At 35.5% G+C, this 5811-nt stretch overlaps 1 pseudogene; it reads right to left on the reverse strand.

The window, feature by feature from the left end:
- Window positions 1-2626: 2626 nt before the first annotated feature.
- LOC111917759 (uncharacterized) lies at window positions 2627-5153 on the reverse strand (annotated as a pseudogene).
- Between the last annotated feature and the right edge of the window lie 658 nt (window positions 5154-5811).

A 5811-nucleotide genomic window follows, 5' to 3' on the forward strand; every position in this document is an offset into this window, starting at 1 on the left:
AAAAAGCTAGCTCATTTTCTACAAAGTGTCTCTCTTATATATCCCATGCAAGGTATGAGATTTACATTAAAATACTATAAAGTATTTCTTAGTAAGAGGATCATGGGGGTGAAGGGGGAAAAGGTTGACAGGAAACCTCCATCCCTCATGATACCTACAACCATAAGGCCTAAAGAAGTGTAACACCATATTCTGAATCATTTCCTAATACGAGGCCATGACCCAAAGACCAGTTATTGTAAGGCTTAAGGCGCTTGAGAAATATGGATTTAGACCTATTTGGGTGTGGATAACGTAGGAAAGATGATTTGGGAATTCGGTTTGTGATTTTTAGCCTAACCATGAAGTGACAGTCGGGCTTTTTGTGAATTTTGGATTTTATTTGGGAAGTTTTAAGGCAAGGATGAGTTGATATAAGTGTAGAGATTCTCATTACCTTTATGATGATATAAGGATCGTCGAAAACCGACATAAAACAAAAAAGTTATGGCCTTCGTAAATTTGGTGGTTCAAGGGATAAACCTAGTACGCAGGGTGTACATGTAACATCCATAAAATTCATGAAAAATTTAAACTTTTAAAACCAATCCACAAATCATCATTTTTTACAAAAATATTTTTAAAACATATTTAATATCAGAGTTTTACCAAAATCATAAAACAAAACACGACGACGTGCAACCTTTGCCTTCCCGTGATCATCTAAGGTACCTGAGACATAACCCAAAACTATAAGCCCAAAGCTTAGTGAGTTCCCCTAAAATACCAACACATGACATAATCATAATAATAACAACGAACAACATGCATATAGAGCCTTTAGTCTTACTGGAACACCCTACTGGCCTACAGTATTCCTGGTACACTCACATAACATACAACATGACTAGTATGCCACATCGGGCCTTCAGCCTATCTGGACCGTTCTCAGGGCCTTCGGCCTGACTGGTATGCCCCACTGGCCTTCAGTCTATCTGGGATGCCCTGGGTCTGTTGGCCTTCAGCACATAGCAGGACCACCTTAACCCAACCACACATACACCGTGTCGACACACATATACAACAAACAAGCATACAAAAACCAGCCAATAACATACATATAAATCTTATAGATCACTAAGCATAGCATCATCCTATCTACCAAGATGCAGATCTAACAGATCACTACAATACATAATCATATGATAAACCAGGATAACAATCCAAAGGGTCGGCCTTGGTGCCTTCGACCTGTAAGTACAATGAGGAAAACTCACCTCACAAACTAAACAAAACTGATAAGGTCCGACTTTGAATCTAAGCTCTCTAACCGATACCTAATTCCATCAAATAACCAATTCCATCAAAATCCCAAAATACCCTCATGGTCAAACTTGGTCAAAGTTAAATTCAAAGTCCACTGGTCAAACCCACTAAGCCAAATGAGTCAACCAAGCCGAGTCAACTCAACCAAGTCAACTCAAAAAGCCGACCCCTGCGAGTACGCAGGGTGTACCCCGGTGGTACGCTTAGTGTACGTGAAGCCTCGCATTAACCACCATCGGGGTGGTTGACGAAGTACACAAGGCGTACTCGCACTTACGCGGGGCATAACCTCGCAACCGCAAAAACTTCATTAAGCGCTTAACGGATTAAGAAATCAAGCCCATACTTCAGATCCACGGTCCAAATGCACCCTAGAGTCATAAAGTTTCCAACTTTATGACTTCCCATGCCTAATAAGATATTAACACAAGGTCTTAATCCATTAAGACCTCCTATAAGATGCATGGAGCAAAACTAACTAAAAGGACTTCATTTTTATGGCTAAGGACCCCTCCTAGGGTCTGAAAGGACAAATCAAAACGTCCAGAACATGCCATGCTCAAGATGAGACTTTCAGGACCAAAAAGATGATATAAAACTCCTATAACTAGATCTACAAGATTAAGAGATAAAGGTGCAATCTTTATACCTTGAAAGGGTTGAAAATGAAGGATCAACCCCAGATCTAAGGTGCTTCTTTCTCTGAGTTGAGCTTGATCTTCTTCCTTCCTCTTCAAATCACACAACCACACTCTTTTATGCTTGAAATGTCCACAAGGTGCTTCTAGGGTTTCAAATCGTGAAGGGAGGGTAGAAGCTAGTTAGGTGAAGAGAAATGAGGCCAATAAGATGCTTAAATACCACCCAAACCCTAAAAATTAGGGTTTCCATATTTTTTAGTACGCCCAGCGTACTAGGGCGCCCCCTAGTACTCTCAGCGTACACACATGTACGCTTAGCGTACTTATCCTGCCCAAAAATTATGAGAATGCCATTAGGGCTTCAAGGCACATTCTCTTGGACTTTAAGAACCAAAATGACATATAGTAAACTTAAAGGGATAAATTTAGAAGTACTTGAACATCGGGATGTTATAGTACATAAGTGTATGCTAGGGGTAATACTGTTGAGCCTAGTATGTTGGGCGTACATGGGAGCAGGGTCGGTCCGTTGATATTAGGGGCCCGGTGCGAAACTAAAAAATGGGCCCCTAAACATATATTTATTTTTTACTTATACCAAAAATTCATTAATTATTTCATAATTTTTATAATATGAAGCAAAAGAAAAGAACGATCATACAATAGATAATCTTAGACAACTACATGAATCGCGAGACACTCCTAGCATTCTTGGAAGCAAAATTGTTCACCAACTCTTCATAATCAATAGTCTCTAATATAACGTTCTCAATAGCTATTATCGCCAATCCATTAAGTCTTTCTTGTGACATTGTGGACCTTAAGTAGGACTTCAACAACTTTAGCTTTGAAAAACTTCTTTCTGCAGACGCGACCGTTACGGGAATAGTCAACAAGATTTTGTAGGCAATAATTGCATTAGGAAAACAATCGACTTTTTTCATATACTTTAAAACATCAATAGGGTTCGTAATTTCACTCGGTAAGAACATGTCAAGCAGATTTAACTCCATATAAAGTTCATGAGAATCGATATCTGATTGTTCACCAGACTTAAGTGCGGCTTCAAGACAGCGACAACATGACTTGAGATCTTTGTCATCAAATTCCTTCATTTTTTTGGAAACAAAAAACCAAAAATATTTTCATACTCTTTGTATTGTTGAAATCTTGTTTTAAGAGAAGCACTCGCTTGATCAACAATATATAAAAAGTAATTAACTTTAAAATTCTCCTCGGCTAAAAATACAACATCTTGATCACTTGAATTCTCATCAGATTGTTTTTTTCTACTAACCGGCCTCTTTTGAGAGAATACCGGATCAATATTCATTTCAACGGAAAGTTCCTTCGCATCATCAATCGCCTTGGAGAACCCTGTTTCTCTAAACTCCTTGAAGTACTCAATTAGCATGTTCACTTCGTTAATAGCTACATCGAGAAGCATATCTTTTGATTGTAATTTTTTGCTAACTAAATTCACCATGTACAATATTTGATACCAAATGACTATGGATACCAAAAACTCAAATCCACCAAGCTCATTATTTGCTAGCGATTTAGCTTCACTTTGGATTTTAGCATCGTTGTCTTTTTTAGCAACTTCAAGTAAAGCTTCTCTTAAATCAGGAAGTTGTTGTCTAATAGCCTTCACACTATCAACACGACTTTCCCACCGAGTGGCAGACAATGACTTTGGAGTCAAACCTTTGATATTCTCTTTCAGAATTTGCCACCTCTTAGTAGAATTGGAAAATATTGTATATACTTGTTGTATGACTCCAAAAAAATCTCTAGCTTTACTACAACTGTTAGCCATGTCACACAGTGCAAGATTAAGACTATGACAACCACATGGAGTATAAAATGCTCTAGAATTTATGTCCAAAAATCTCTTTTGAACTCCTTGATGTTTTCCTCTCATGTTTGATCCATTGTCATACCCTTGCCCCCGCATAACATCAATATCAAGACCAAGAGATTTTAATTCATCGTGTGTAATATCAAAGAGCCCTTTACCAGTGGTATCATTAACATTTAAAAAACCTAAAAAGGATTCTTCAACAGTAACATCATTGGAGGACAAATTTACATACCTCACTATCAAAGACATTTGTTCTTGGTGACTTGTATCAGGGGTACAATCAAGTATGATGGAGTAATATTTTGCTCCTTTACTTTTTTAATGATTTCTCATTTAATTTCATCAGTTAGTAAAAGTATCACCTCATTTTGGATCTTGTGGCCAAGATAAGGTACATGGATCTCATCATTTTTGATACGACGCACATGCTCTTTCATAACCAGGTCAAACTCTTCAAACATCTCAATCGCTCCAAGAAAGTTTCCATTACTCTTTTGATATAATTTTTCATTTGTTCCACGAAATGCTAAATTATATTTAGCCAAATATTTCACTAGTGAAATAATCCTCAATAGTACTTGTTTCCAATGCTCCCTTTCTTTCTTAAATTGATCATACACCACTTTATCAATTGTTTCATTAACTTTCAATCTTTCACGCATTTCAAACCAAGTAGCTAAATTTGTGAGATGATCTAAACCAACTTCATGCTCTTTAAGTCTTGTACTAAGATGTTGCCAATCTCCATAACCTTCACTATCTAATTGACCTTTCGGGATCCCTTTTCTAAATATTTTACAACAAAAACAAAAAACTTTATCAAGCTCTTTCAAGTATACTAGCCATTCTCTGTTACATGTCTGTTTATTTGGCAAAGTTCTAGTATACATAGTTGCAGAAAACCGTCTAGAAAATCTATCAGGTGGACCCTTATCAATAGTATTATCACTTTTAGGACCTTTCTCTACCAAACGTTTCACCATGTTTGTGCTTAGTCCATCCCAATTTCTTGGATCGAATATATCAACATTATTACTATTAACATTAACATCATCATCATCATCACCATCATCTTCAATGTTATCACCATCGTCATTACCATCATCAACATCAACACGATCTCCATGGAAATTAACATTATCAACATTAACATCATTAATTTGATCTCCTTCGACATCAACACCCAAATTATCAGGAATATTATCATTATTTTGATTTTGAGAAGGAACTTTAGGTTTTTTTTGGAAAAACTTATCTAGAGAACCACTATTAGCCTTTGTTGATTCTTCAATTCTTTTTCTCTTTTTACGTTTTTGACTACCAGATAAATACTTAGGAGACATTATTTCTGAAAATAAAATAACAATAATCAACCAAATACTCGATAAAATTAAAACTGTGATAAAAGAACTCTAGAAATCTAATTGAATATATCAAAACGTTGAATGAGCAATACCAATAACAATGTAAACTAGAAAAAAAAAATACTAATGATTATAAAAAATACTAATAATGATGAATTATAAATATTACCATTAGAGAAAAAAAGAAACGAACCTTTTCTTATGTCTTCCTTTGCTGCCGAATTGCCCAAACTCAACAAATAAATAAAAGAGGCTAAGGACTTATATATAGTAATTAAATGCGTGTTTGTGTTAGATACTAATTCTTTATGTGATATACTTAGTTTAATTGGACTTATATATTAATTTAATTAAAGATGTGTTTGACTTAGATAATTCCTTATGGGATAGACGTGTTTGACGCTTGAATTAAAAGGATAGGTTGAAGAATTATAATAAAAATAAAAAACAAAATTGCTAGTGCCAAGTTTCGATCTTGGGCCTAGCTCATAAATGTCAAGCGCCTTTACCATGTCAACCACCATTTTTTTGTTTACTTTAACTTCGACATCTCATATATATATATATATATATATATATATATATATATATATATATATATATATATATATATATATATATATATATCGGGCCCCCC

This window comes from Lactuca sativa, chromosome 4 (genome assembly GCF_002870075.4).
Source record: "Lactuca sativa cultivar Salinas chromosome 4, Lsat_Salinas_v11, whole genome shotgun sequence".
In the NCBI taxonomy this organism is placed as follows: Eukaryota; Viridiplantae; Streptophyta; class Magnoliopsida; order Asterales; family Asteraceae; genus Lactuca; species Lactuca sativa.